The sequence below is a fragment of the Terrapene carolina genome, unplaced genomic scaffold (assembly GCF_002925995.2).
Source record: "Terrapene carolina triunguis isolate 2854851 unplaced genomic scaffold, T_m_triunguis-2.0 Scaffold58, whole genome shotgun sequence".
Taxonomy (NCBI): Eukaryota; Metazoa; Chordata; order Testudines; family Emydidae; genus Terrapene; species Terrapene triunguis.
Window position 1 is genome coordinate 16,214,794 of NW_020664409.1, and position 15,866 is coordinate 16,230,659.

Genomic DNA, 15,866 nt, shown 5'->3' on the forward strand with positions numbered 1-15,866 from the left:
TCTGTCTTCATACAGTACACCCTCAGCTAAAAGTCTAAATTTTATTGAAACACAGAACACATGGTATCATTTCAAGGACAATACAAACGTATCATGTGAAAGTTTCAAAAAATCATTGCTTAGGGCTGGTCTTCACTACGGGGAGATTGATGCTGCTGCAATTGATGCAGCAGTGGTCAATTTAGTGGGTCTAGTGAAGACCCGCTAAATGAACGGCAGAGCACTCTCCAGATGACCCCGGTATTCCACCTCTCCGAGAAGAGTAATGGAAGTCCACCGGAGAGCGTCTCTTATCAGTGCAGTGCAGTGCAGTGCAGTGAAGATACTGGGATTAGTCGACCTAAGCTACGTTGACTACAGCTACATTATTCACGTAGCTGGAGTAGCGTAACTTAGGTCAACTTACCCTTGTAGTGAAGACAAGCCCTTAAAGTAGATGTACGTGCTATATGCCAGTTCTCAACTGACCAATGAAGAATGACTTCTAATTCTTCATTCCTGGCCTATGGTTACAGCAAGTCAACGCTCTTATTATGCACCAGGTTCTGCATTCTGTTTTCCCCTTCATTGGTGTAAATCCAATTTAACTCCAATGAGGTCAATGGAGTTGCTCCAGATTTCCATGGGTGTAGCTCAGAGAAGAAAGAATTTGGCTATTTGTCTTCAGTCTCAATAGTCTGAGATCATTAATCTCGTCAATCAAACAGGAGTTGGAGTCACGTGAGTAGGAGAGAAGGTAGATTATGAAAAAAGCTGGGGCCACTTCTCTTCTAGTTTATAAAATTTAGAATGTTGATGGGGATGACTTACAGGGAGGATATTCCAGTGTTATTTGTATCCTGGGGCAACCATGAAGTTACACTTCCACAGCATGCTTTCAGGAATTTAACTCACAGAAGCATATTTGTCTGACGAAGTGATAGGGAACCTCGGTATGTCAGACTCACTGATGTCAGCAATAATCTGGTAGTGAACAGTCTGTGAGAGTATTGTAGTTAATGATGGCCCCAGTATGTCTTTGAGCTAGCTAGGATCTCTTTTATATTCAGTGAGATATAGTTACTGCTTAAATAAACATTTATGTCACTAACTGCCGAACCTGGTGACATATGATTGTTTTGACCTCTTAGGGGAAAAAAGGTTAAATATAATTACCTCTTTGTTCTTAAATGATAAAAAAGTGGTAACATCTGTGCACACTGCTGTGTATACAGCAATAACAGTCGAACGTTAACAATAACACAATGACCCACTCATGTGGATGTCATTGCCTTTACCTGAGTCTCTCCAGCAGCTAGCAAAATAATTCTTATTCACCAAAGACTAATTTTCACATTTAAAAATCTTTATTGTGGGTCTAGTGCAGTAGAATTGCCTTACACAGTAGGAAACCCATACTTAAACTGGTAGTATAAGTACGAAGAAACGCCTCAAGTCATGATCAAGCTGGGCGGTAATTCAGGCTTCTGCAACTACCAATTACAGTCAAAATCCAGCAGATGGCACAAGGCATCCCAGAATGAAACTGAGCATGCTCCCATTTCAAACTCTTGTGAATTGGATGGAGATGGAGAAACGAAGTCACATTAGGGCAATCAAGTCTTTTTTTTTAATTGAATCTTCACCGACTTCACACACAGCCCCTTCCTGAAATATTGTGTTTATTGTTTTTATTTTATTAACTATTATTGTCTATTGTAGCAGACTGGTAGATAGGACTACTGGATGCTGTTCCAGACTCTGCCACTCACTCACTCTGTGACTTTGGAAGAGACATGTGACCTTTCTCAGGCAGCAGAGCACAGCTGTAATACTTTTAGGTGACCCAGTATTGCCAACCTCAACTGAATGAAAATCATGGATTTGGCACCCCAAAATCAAGAGATGTAGAAAAATAAGAAAATTTGGCTTCTTTTGATTTGCCTTCTGTTTCTTAGCTCCTAGGATACTTGTATTCTAGCTGTTCACACCTGTGAGAGTTAGAAACTTACTTTATTTCAAATGAGAGCTGAGATTGTCACCTAATCACTTGCCTCCAGGAGTTGGGGCTTTAAGAAAAACACCAAATATTGCAGTACTCACATTAAAATCATGAGAGATGGCAACACTGGTGACCTGGACTATATATATGCAAAATATACAAATGTCCATTGTAAACTTCACAAAACTATTCACTTAAAATGTGCTGCTGTAGTATGTATAACAATAAGTAGGGTTGGAGAACATAAGGAGTAATTTGTGGGAGAGCAGATCTGACACTGTACTTCGGTATATCACCAATTCACTATCATGTAATACCTTGCTTTTTACATCTATCACCAACATGTAAGAGAATCAAATCTGCACAAGAATAAAAACTTAAAATGAAATCTCATTTAGTTCAAGGTCATCATTTCCATAAACTGCAGCGGTAATATACTGTACTCATTAAACGGTATACCCACTTTCATAGGTAAACGGTATACCCACTTTCATAGGTAAACAAAAATAATGGTTCAGTTATACAGAGATTATCTTCCAGTTGCAGAAGTTCCAATGGGTACATATTTATCATTAGTCTAGGGATATTTGAGGAGGTGTTAGGCTTTTCATAATGGCCTGCTTTCTATGTTCAAACTGATAACTTTTTTTTTGTTTTTATAATCTTATTTTCCTGTCAATGGCGCTTAAGCCACAAGCTATCCTTAGTTAAGATGACTGTCCTTTTCCTACAGTCTTTGCAAGTGAAAGTGAGGCTGCCCCTAGTTAAGATGACTGCCACCTCTACATTGTTTCCCATGAGGCTGAAAGCAGGCCAGCCTGAGGGAAGATGGTGGCCATTTATTCACCAGGTGTGGGCCAGACAGGGAACCTGACTACATGCAGGTGGGGGAAATGGCAGTGGGGACAAGAAGGAGGCAGTGTGTTTGTGAGAGGGGAGAGCAGGGAGGGAGAACGTGAAGGAGAAGTTAAGTGGGGCAGGAAGACAGAATGTGAAGTAAACAGAAGGGCAGGCAATATGGGGGGGCGGGGGGAAGAATAGCTCAGTGGTTTGAGCATTGGCCTACTAAACCCAGGGTTGTGAGTTTAATCCTTGAGGGTGCCACTTAGGGATCTGGGGCAAAATCAGTACTTGGTCCTGCTAGTGAAGGCAGGGGGCTGGACTCAATGACCTTTCAGGGTCTCTTCCAGTTCTATGAGATAGGTGTATCTCTCTCTCTCTCTCTCTCTCTTTCTATATATATATATATATGGGACAGGCAAGAGGACTGTTGGGTGCAGGAATATAGAGCTTTGTTTATGCAATCAAGTTTTAACTAATGTTTCTGAATTTTTGCTGAACACCGTTTGCCCTTGTCTATGATTTCAATTAAATTATGTCTGCACTCGTTCTGCTACACTGATTAGCAGCAACAGGTAATTTTCATAGTGTAGGCAAGAACTGAGGAAAAAGAGAGGGAACATGTGAGGAACAAGAGGTTGGGTGGGGGAGAGACTGTGAGTGAGGGCCTGGGATGGGTAAGGAAGCAGGATGGTGATGGGAAAGGGGATGGAGAGGAATATAATGGCAGCCTCTTCACCTCAAAAGTTAGAGTCAGAGAATCTCATCTCAGAGTACGAGAGAGGAACTGAGACTGTGGGGACAAGAGGTAACTCTATATGTACATTTAAGACTGAATTTTCAATATGAAATGATTACACATGAGAGGTCCTGGGGGCCAAATTTAGGCTGCTAGGTAAGAGATTAAAGTCCAGGACCTCCATGGTAGCATTCTTTGAAATGCTTCAAATTCCATGTGCAGGGCCAGGAAGACAAGCAGAACTGCACAGTCTCAATGCGTGGATGAGACAATGGTGTAGAGGAGAGGGTTTTAGGTTTGTTAGGAACTGAAGAACCTTTTGGGAAAGGAGGCACCTATAGGAGCAGCCTATACACCTAAACCAAAATGGAACCAGACTGCTGGCATGGAAAATTTAAAAGGTTTTGTAGAAGAGTTTTTAAACTAAGGGCTGTGGGAAAACTGACAGGTGCAGAGGAGCACACGGCTAGGACAGAAACATCCCTTTGGAAGGATTTATTAAAGAGGATACTCTATATCCTAGTAAAGAGGAGAGGACAGAAGTTGATAAAGGATAGGTAGGAAAGAGTCCCATACAATTACATCACATGAAGGCAGACAAATAAATATTCACAAGTTTCATAAGTGCTTGTATACAAGCACTAGAAGTCTAAATACTAAGATTGGTGAACTTGAGTGCCTGGTATTAAATGAGGCTATTGATATGACAGGCATCACAGAAACTTGGTGAAATAATAATAATCAATAGGATGTGGTAATGCCACGGTACAAAATATATAGGAATGACAGAGTAGGTGGTGCTGGTGGGGATGTGGCACTATATGTGAAAGAAAGCATAGAGTCAAATATAGTAAAATAGTACATGAATCAAACTATACAATACAATCTCTATGGATAGAAATTTCATGCTTGAACAATAAGAATATAGCAGTAGGAATATACTACCAACCACCTGACCAGGATTGTGATTGTAACTGTGATTGTGCTCAGGGAGATAAGAGAGGCTACAAAAACAGAAAACTCAGTAATAATGAGGGAATTCAACTATCCCTATATTGACTCGGTACATGTCACCTGATGACGGGATTCAGAAATAAAATTTCTAGACACCATTAATGACTGCTTGTTGAAGCAGCTAGTCCTGGAACCCACAAGGGGAGAGGCAATTTTTGATTTAGTCCTAAGTGGAGCACAGGATCTGGTTCAAGAGGTGAATATAGCTGAATCACTTGGTAATAGTGACCATGATATAATTAAATTTAACATCCTTGTAGGGGAAAAATACGAAAGAAACCTACTACAGTAGCATTTAACCTCAGAAAGGGGAACTACACAAAAATGAGGAAGCTAGTTAAAAAGAACAATCACAAGAATAAAATGCCTGAAAGCTGCATGGAAACGATTTAAAAACACCATTATAGAGGCTCAAACTAAATATATACACCAAACAAAAAACAAAAACAGTAAGAGGACAAATAAAAAAAGACCACCATGGCTAAGCAACAGAGTGAAAGAGGTGGTTAGAGGCAAAAAATTCCTTTAAAAATTGGATGTCAAATCCCCATCAGGAAAATAGAAAGCAGCATAATAAACTCTGGCAAGTAAATGTAAAAGAATAATTAGACAGGCCACAAAATAATGTGAAGAACATACAGCAAAAAACACAAAAAAACTAACAGCAATTTTTTTAAGTACATCAGAAGCAGGAAGCCTGCCACACAATCAGTGGGGCCATTGGATGCTCAAGGTGCTAGAGGAGCACTCAAGGAAGATAAGGCCATTGTAGAAAAGCTAAATAAATTTTTTGCATCTGTCTTCACTGCAGAGGATGTGAGGGAGTTTCCCACATCTGAGCCATTCTTTTTACGTAACAAATCTGAGGAGTTGTCCCAGATTGAGATGTCAGTAGAGGAGATTTTGGAACTGATAAATTAAACAGTAATAAGTCACCAGGACCTGATCGTATTCACCCAAGAATTCTGAGAGGAACTCAAATATGAAATCGCAGTTATACTAACTGTGGTACATATGGTCAGTTTTCACAATGGAAAGTGGTAAATAATGGGATCCCACAAGGATCTGTACTGAGACCAGTGCTGTTCAATATTAATGATCTGGAAAAGGGAGTGAACAGTGAGGAGGCAAAATTTGCAGATGATACTAAATTACTCAAACTAATTAAGACCAAAGCTGACTGCAAAGAGTTACTATAATGGGGTCTACAAACCCCATTCTGATCATAAACAGAGGGGGGAGGAGAGTCTTTCCTGTTTACAAGCAAGCAGATTGATCATATCCCCACACCGCTGCAAGTCATGAGGAGGGTACAGAGAAGAAAGAGGAAGCAGAAAGGGCTGGGACAGCAACAAGGCAACAGTCCTGCATCAAGCTGTGTCCAAGAAAACACCCAGGAGACTGAAGGAGACTGCAAGCCCTAAAACTGAGGGCTGAAAGACTTAATTAGAGGTGAGGGTAGGTCCATCAATGGCTATTAGCCAAGATGGTCAGGGATGCAACCTTATGCTCTCAGTGTCCCTAAACCTCTGACTGCCAGAAGCTGGGACTGAATGACAGAGGATGGATCACTTGATAATTGCCATGTTCGGTTCATTTCCTCTGAAGCACCTGTCACTGGCCAGTGTTAGAAGAAAGGATCCTGGGCTAGATGGACCAATTGTCTAACCCAGTATGGCCATTCCTACTTTCTTATGTTCATACAAGTTGATGGATGTTGAAATATCAGGAGACAGGCCAAAATCCTATGCAATGTATCACTTTTATATCAGCCTCATGATTTTTGGGGGAGGATCCGACTCATGATTTTGATCTCTAAGTAAGGACTCATGATACTCAGGGCCAGCGCAACCCATTAGGCGACCTAGGCGGTTGCCTAGGGCGCTACAATTTGGGGGGCGGCGACCGCGGCACTATTTCGGCAGCGGGACCTTCCGCCACCTCTATGGGGGGCAGCATTTCGGGGCGGGACCTTCCGCCGCCTAGGGCAGCAGAAAAGCTGGCGGCGCTCCTGATGATACTACAGTTGAGATAAGTTTGCCATAGCTTCTATTGACTCACCCAAGACAAGGTAACCCTTTGGCTCCTCAGTGGACAGTCTTTTTCTTTGAATCACAAGGCTCCTGATTATTACCACAGCTGAAGTAATGTGCAGGAAATGCACACATTGGTCCAAATTTATCCCTCTCCAAGGAAGAGTAATTCCATTTAAGTCAATAGAACTGTGTCGACTCAGGCCAGAGTTGGAAGTGGATTAGTGAATCTTGTGAGAGGAGGGGGACACAATCTTGTGAGAGGAAGCGACCGACAACGAGAGCAGAGACGATGAAGGCAGTTTCTGGAGATTCAGGAGGAAGCAAAATTTTAAAAAGAGATCCTTAGAATAAAAGGTAAGATACAATGGAAAACCTTAGGAAACACAGACAGAGAAGACATCTGCAGTGAGCAGGGCTAGTGGTGAAGGAAGGGGAGACACTAAGCACTCTGCAAAGAAAGCCAGCAGCATTTTCTCTCTCTTGATCAGAATGACAGAAGCAAGACAATCTGCTGTTTGTGTAGCTAAAGTGTTTACAGTGGGAAGTGGGGTGCATACACATAGAAGGAACATCTGCTCTGAGAAGACTCTTACAAAAATAAAACTGCAATAATGCAAGAGAAACATCTGCACAGCTCACAGCATACCACCAGTAGTTCAGTTTGGGAGGAAAGAGGTAAGAGGAATGACACGAGTGAGAGTAGGTCATGGAATGCACTTTTTCAGAGTGGTATAACCTCTCCGGTTCCTCCTCTAGTCACACCCATGTTAAATGTTAAGGGAATGATTGGCAAATTGCCCTTTAGGTGATGCAACCTAGGACTGAAGAAACATTGAAAGAGCAAAAAGTTCACCACAATTTGTTCATTTATTAATTCATCTTAAATACAAAATCAGCCAATGTACTTGCATATGCACAAGCAGGCAGAGTGTAAGGTACATTCCTTTTCATTTTTAGAAACAAAGAGGTTTTAAAGAAGTGATGGAATAAACAATTCCAAAGTGGCAAGATTTGTTTCCCCTAAGAGTCCAAAGGTTATACAAAACTTACCTAGTAGTAGTGTCCAAAGGTTTCAGTGCTGTTTTGGCAGACAAAGGTGGGCAGAATCCACCTCTAACTGGCCAGTCTTCTTTGGTAGTCTATTGACTATATAGTATATTTACTCCTGTAAAACGAAGCTAAAAGAATGTTAAGGAATCATTAAGGAAGGGATATATAATAAGACAGAAAAATTCATATGGTCTTTATATAAATCCATAGTACGCCCACATCTTAATACTGCGTGCAGATGTGGTCACCCCATCTCAAAAAAGATATATTGGAACTGGAAAAGGTTCAGAAAAGGGCAACAAAAATTATTAGGGCTATGAAACGGCTTCTGTACGAGAAGAGATTAAAAAGACTGAGACTTTTCAGCTTGGAAAATAGATGACTAAGGGGGACTATGATAGAGGTCTATAAAATCATGACTAGTGTGGAGTAAATAACAGGAAGTGTTATTTACTCCTTCATAAGAACTAGGGGTCATCACGTGAAATTAATAGGCAGCAGATTTAAAACAAAAGGAACTATTTCTTCACACAACGCACAGTTAGTCTGTGGAACTCTTTACCAGAGGATGTTGTGAAGGCAAAGACTATAACAGGGTTCAAAAAAGAACTAGATAAATGGGTTGAGTAGGCATTGGCCACTGTCGGAAGACAGGATACTGGGCTAGATGGATCTTTCATCTGACCAGGTATGGCCGTTCTTATGTTCTTAGGTTGCATTATTAAGTATGCATAAAAATTGGAAATGACAACAATAAAGTTGCTTATGTACCTTTGGCCTTTCCAGCTTGTGCATATATATTACATTATAGCCTTTGATTACATGTTTTCCATGGCAATGCACACTTTTTCACTACAAAGCTAACTTACCCACATGTGCATGAGTAGTGCAATGTTTCTTGTGTGAACACATTATTAGCTTAACAAAAAAAAAGTAGATATCTATTGCCTGTAGTCAGTCTGTAATTTTCAAAGGATCATAACTTGGCCAAATCAAAACTAGTTTTCACCAGACGACTCATAAGCACTTCCTAAAGTGGATGATTTCAGCTTACTCCCTCCAACCGTTTTTGGCTTTAGAGCTGTTCAAAAGAGCTTGAAAGAATTTTGAATTATTTTTTTTTTACTCTTTTCTACTTGGTAATGGTTATGCTGTTTTTGCTCAAAGTTTATATATACACATACAAAATTTACTTTTAAACAGAAAACAAGCTTGTAAAATTTCAGCCTGAAAGCATAAATTTTCAAAATTTCTAAATAAGAGGAAATCAGTGTTAGAATGAAACACTTGTATAAACAACTTGTTATGGTTACTGTTGATTCTGGTATAACAACCATACATCTGATGGATTTAGTTGTTCTACATTATGTATATGATTTTACATCTAAAGATCAGGATCCATTGACCAACGTTATGTATAGGCCTGATCCAAAGCCCATTGAAGTAAATAGGTATATATTTTCATTGACTTCAGGGGCTTTTGATGAGGTCTTCAGGGAAGCTTCTGAGAAGCTCAGTGTAGGACTTTTAAAAGATAGTTGGTGAAATCCTGGCCCCACAGAAGTCAATGAAAAATCTCCTATTTATACAGGATTTCACCCAGTGTGTGAATTCCCTGATGCTTTGCAACAGCAAATAACTAATACTGTCCCCAGAACTGTGCATACATTTCACCTGATATGATTAACTATACAGATACAAAAAGCAGACGTACTCTATTCTGCTTTGCTAGGAGCAGCACAATACAAGGTTAATAAATGGAGACAGAGAGACAAAGGACCAATCCAAGAAAGCATTTTGGCACATGCTTAATTTTAAGCATGTGAGCAGCCCTGTTGTAGTTCTGTTGTACATTGGGGCTACTCACATGCTTAAAGTTAAGCATGTGCTTACGTGCTTTGCTGGACTGGGGCCAAAATTAGTAGGGAAATACATTTAATTTTTAAGTTTTTAGGAGGGTATTGCAGACAATAGACCATTAAAAAAGGCCATGTCTACACTACAGATTTTGGTGGCATGGCTATGTTGATTAGGGGTGTGACAAGGTGTGATCTCTGACTGGCACAGCTGTGCCATGAAAAGCCGCTAGTATAGACACAGTTATACCAGAAAAACTACACTTTTACCAGCATAGTTTCTTTCACTTGGGAGGACTTGAATAAACTATCCCAGCCAAAGTGCAGCTGTGTCCATACTAGGAGTGCTTTGCCGGTATGGTATACTGGTATAGCTATACAGGCAAAGCACTCAAAATGTAGACCTGGCCTATAATAAAATTAAAAGCTGCTGGAGCACCTGGTACTGTGTCCCATTGTCACTTTGTATAAATGCAAAGGGATCTATTCACCTCCCTACAGAATATGCTTAGTTCCCATTGATTTAGGATGTTATGTATATCACTCATATCCTGTGATGGGAGAATAGAATCGCCCTAAACTTACGCACCATTTTCATAACAACAGTGTCCACCAAATGCACTCCAGTCTGGAACATCAGCTGCCATTTCTCATGGAAAATAATGCCTGTAGCATGTGAGAGTTTTCAACTAAGATAGAGAAGGGTAGTTTCACCATTGATGTTATGGTGTAGGTAGAGGAGAGTATTAAAATTGAAAAATTTCAGCCCTCAGGTCAGCAGAGGATTTTTCTCTGCTCTTTCTTCCCATATACTTTTATATCACATTCATCTCAAACTGCAGAAAAGGCTGTTATTGCTTAGCTTCTAGATTTTGGTTCAATAGAGATGGCAAAACCAAAGAGAATGTCTGGGTGTTGTGGGAAGAGGGGGGTAAGGTATAATATTTATGTACTTATTTTGGCCCCAGTGAAATGTGCAATATGTTATTTGCCTGTTGCATGGAGGAAATAAAGCACAGCTCAAATGGAGAATTACAGTAGCAACAACGTATCAAAAACAATTAACACTGGCTATCATAGATGTCATTAACTTTTGGTAAAGAAATGTTAATTCAACAGATATATTATTGCCTACAGTGTCTTGGGTGGGGCAATAGGGGATGGGAATTGTTGTGGCAAATATAAAGAGCTGCCACTGGCCAAATCATCTGCTCCTAGAAAAAGGCACGGTCCATTATCCCTGCTGAAAACAGAGTGACAAATTACTGTAAAAGTACTCGACTGCAACTGAAAGAGGCCAATAATGTCATGAATTTTACAGGTACAGTGAACCATAACAGTATGTTCTAGTACTACCCTGTGCATGTTACAGTGCATTATGGTATAGTTCTTTCTACAACATTCGCAATATAAACAGTGTCCTTTGTCAGAAATGTACCTCAAATTAGGACATCTGGAGAGTGCATTTGCTAAGGCCTGGGAGACATGCTGTCCTACTTTCAAGAAGCTACACAACAATTTGTAAATAAGACATCAAGGCTCTGCTTCGGATCTCACCTATATTAGTTTTACATCAGTGTAACTCCTTTGACTAACATGAAATTACTTCTGATTTATACCATAATCAGGTCCAAATTTTCTCCTGAGAAGATTATCTCTTCAAACCATTTCCCATGTCTCATCCATGCCCTGACCTGCTGATGCTGCTTCTCTTTGATGGCATTAGACATTACATATGACCATATGCATATCCCACACTATAATAATATCTTCCATGGGCATACTATGTTTCCCTCCATTCCTAGGAGGCTCCCAAACACAGGAATGACCTTGCCTGCCATTAGAGAGACAAGACGGGTGAAATAATACCTTTTATTGGACCAACTTCTGTTGGTGAGAAAGACAAACTTTTAAACTTACAGAGAGCTCTTCTTCAGCTCTGTGTAAACTCAAATGCTTGTCTCTCTCACCAACAAAAGTTGGCCTAATAAAACACGTTATCTCACACACCTTGTCTCTCTAATATCCTTGGGCCAACACTGCTACAACAACACTGCATTGTACTGCATTGAAATGCAACAACCTCTGGGATGGAATGCAGAAATTGTTTAACCATGCACAACAGCATTGCTGAATAGCTTAGGAAAGAAAATGAAGGAAAATACCATATCCAGCTGAAACTTCAGGGGGAACTGGGGTAGGCAGAATGTACAAGAGTGACCCCAATTCAAATTTGGATTGGATGCTAGGGAAATCATTGCACAATGATGATCAAAGGACAGAAAAACTGCAGGTAAGAGCTCGTCTGATCAAGACTTCTACCGATATCTTTGATTTAATCAGGAGACATGATGTTCCATCAAGGGTTACTTGTAGGAGATGTTTTACTAATAACAGAAAATCTATTAATTGGCATCTTACAACCGGTTATTATGCATTTCCCAGTCAATATGCTGAAGGAACAAGGATAAAGACCTTAGCTACTATTGAAAACCCATTGAGCAAGGAACATTTTTTCCTTCCCTACTTACTTTTGTGTATCTACTATCCCTTTGAAAGAAATTAGCTTTGTTAGAGCTCACCCAGTGATTTATAGGTGAAAGCCTTGTATAATTTTAGAACTTGAAGGAAACTAATAAAACTGCATATCTGATTCTGTGATTCATTATTATATGAAAGATCTCTGTAGAATTATAACAATAGTTGTCATTTCTACTGTATAGTGCCTTCCATCCAAGGGTCTCGAAGTGTTTTACAACTATTGGACTGATTCTCTTGTAAACTAAGACTACTTTACACAGCTCTGACAGTGGGTGTAAATGCCGATCAGACCCATTGAGTTTACCCTCACAACACCTGTGTCAAGTGACATAGTATTATTAGTCCTGTTTTATAGTGAAAAATGTAAGAACAAAGAGCTTATGTGACTTGCTTAAGGTCACGCAGGATATTGGTGGGACACAGCATGAATTTGGAGTAAAATCCAAGTCTCCTCACTCCCCAGTCTTGTGCTCCATGTAACAAAGCCTTCTCAACAGCTGAACAGTCTGTAGCACAAAACCTGGAACTAGAAATGTCTGTGTGGTCAAAGAACCATTCAAGTTCAGAGATAGTAGTTACTAACATTTGTCCAATAAAAGACGTATGTTAAGAAATTCAATTAATCTGTCCTGACCTCCATCCCAAATATGTGTTTTATTTATCGGCTATATTAATTTGTAATTGGTTTGATTGATATTAGACTCTATTTTCATTTGCTTTCCAAAAGAAAAAAGAGAGATATAACATTAATTTCCTGTGTCAGTGGAGTGACATAGGACAGGGATATAATCTCTGAAAAAAATTGCAGTGGAACAGGGGTACAATTTTTTGGAACTGTTTCCCGGATCATGTCACTGGGTCCAATAAATAAAGATCAGTCTCTTCCTAGATTCAGTTCTTTCCTAGCACTCATGTGTATCCCACAATAATATTGCCTGGGAATATTTACTAGGATTTTTAGGGCAAGGTTGTGTAGCTTTCAGAGTGTTTCCCTAAATAAAGTCCTTTTAAAGAAGGAATCATTGGCTCTTTTTTGGCTTTTGAAGCAGTACAGCCTGTTGCATCCAATTTCTTACTGAGACATTAGACTTCCTGGGTGGAGGAAGGCATTGTTCATTGGTTTCACACACCTCCTCCCCCCTTCCCCCCCATGTTCTGATTCTGTGACACAGAACTGTGCTTTAGAAGCATTGGTGTCATTTTGAAGATCATCATAAATTAAGAATTATGTCCATGTCAGAAAATGATCCAGGATTCCCATGCACACACTGCAGCACTTGTTGTGTCTAGGCATTTTAAGAAATATGGCTCAGCCTTCTGTTTCCTAGCGTATTCACAGCAGGTACTTCAGTGAACTAGAACTAGATCCAATAAGGTTAGAAATTGGTAAAGTTCAGGAGGTTCCTTTAACTTGGATGCTAAAGTTTTATTTCTTTAAAGTGATAGAACATTTACCCATTTGTCTCCAGGTCAAAAGACACGGTGATCTGAAGCTGAAATGGTCATCCTAATGGTGATTCTAATGTGGATAATTAGTTACAGATTATCGGATTAAGATTGGATGTAAATTTGCAGTCCTTTCTTTTCTTTCCAGATTTATTTTATGTTTCTTATCTTCTTTGTCTCTGGGTAACCATAATTGAATGCATCTTTAAACTGTAAATTGTAATTTTGTTGTCAGCAATAGAACTTTAATTTCACATGATTATTAGAAAATTTCTCTGCTAGTCTGTACATTTTGTTAACAAGAGGGACTTGAATCAATTACAGGCCTCCCCCACAAAGCTGAGGACTGCTTGAACCTGTTTCAGTGCTCATTGTGTTTCATTTGCTAGCAGAAGAAGGAGAGAGTCTCTTTCTCTCATCTCTTTTTCTCCTCTCACTCTCTCTGTCTCTCAGGCCACAATTCATCAAGGGCATGTAAGCACGTGCCTAATTTAAACATGAGTGGTCCCTCTGATTTAAAGAATCAGGACCTCAAGGCACATCCTATCTGTGACATGTGGGGTTATGGCCAGGCTGGCTTGTATATGTTGTCCTATTTGGAACTACCATAAAAAAGGAAAGATGTGTGTTTTTACACCTCTGTATGAATGGATATTTCCATAAAGGTTTTTAAGGTCAGGCTTGACAAAGCCCTGGCTGGGATGATTTAGTTGGGAATTGGTCCTGTTTTGAGCAGGGGGTTGGACTAGATGACCTCCTGAGGTCCCTGATATTCTATGATTCTATCAATAAAGTGTTGCTCTCATTGTTTGCTATTGAAAGACACAGGATAGTAAACGAATGTAGAAAAAAATGAGGAAAAATATTGCAGAGAAATGTCCCTTTGGGGGAAAAAATGGGGGATTTAAAACTGCCTTAAGGCAACAGCTGAGGATTCCTCTAGTGTGGGGGAACTCTCACCTGCACAGGTATATCAGCCCCACACCAGCATGGGCCATACAGGGGCAGGCTTGTGCACAGTGCACTCAGCTGATCCTGTTCAGCGGAGTGGCTCCTTGGGAAGGAGTCCTCTGGAAAATATAGTATGTGATTGTGTAATTAAAGATGGTATCAAAATACTTATACCCAAGGGGATAGAATTACAGTTGGACAGGCAACCTTAAGAATTTAACATAGCTTGTTTTTTATTTATCATGGTAAGTTTTCAAAAAATGATGAACACATGCCTCAACTGAATGATCTCACTGCTGTAACCTTTACCTTTCCCTCCTTATCCCCTTCCTACTGTTCTGTTACTTCATCTCATTGCACTATGTCTGAAATCTTATCATATGTTCTTCAGCCTCTGGACTTTTAATCTGTAATGTATAGTATGTAACTCATTTTTGAGGGCTAAACACCAATATATAATAATAGAAATTCACAATGTGAAAAATAAATCTGTAGTAGGTATCGGAAAGGAAGGTGATGAGGTTAGACTTTTCTTCCTGACCTCATAAAATCATTCTATAAAAGCATAGGGCTGATGTGATCCTGTGTACTGTTGGTTCAAGGAGGGTGGTCAAAGGTGCTTTATTTTTCTACTCATGTCTCACAACACACTACAGACATGGTGTTATTAATCAGTACAACCATACCCTGTGGCATCTATTGCTTAAGTAACACTAGTTACTCTACAGTAGGGATGTGCATCTGCAGTACACATCTCTGCCTCTTTAACTCTTGTGCTGCCCCAAAAGGAGAGCAGAATCAGGTAACCTTTCCAGACCCATTGTAAAAACAGTAAAACCTCATCAAGCCAGGGTTTGGTTAAGCATTTATACTTGGTGTATTGTAGTATATTACTTGCTTTATTACATGATTTCAGTGCCAATCATTTCATGTGCTATTCCAGTGTGGCACTATTTAATTTGCACTCTCTCTCTCTTTCCCTCTCTGTATTTTCACCCTTTCTAACTAAGATTAATTCTAAACAGTTGTATCCAGAATCAGTCCCTGGTGCAGTCCCAAAAGTTCAAGTTTGGAAGTTTATTTCATGCACTGTAAATCACTATCCCTCTGTAAGCATTGCATATGGGACTGAGAGTTCTTGGAAAAGCTTAGCATCGTCTAACTTTATTTATGAAGATAAGCTTGGTGGGAAAGAGTTTCTGTTTCGAATTGTGTGATTTTATAGGGCATACCAGACTCTGTAGCATTCGCACCTTAGCAACCAGCTAGTGGAGTTCCAGCATGTAGAAACCACAGTTCATTACCAGAGAATGAGGTGTGAATCCCCAAGACTCATTTCTGGTCCCATTTATGACTCAGTTGATAATCACATCTGTAATGCATACCAACATTTCAAGACAGAGGAGGGTATG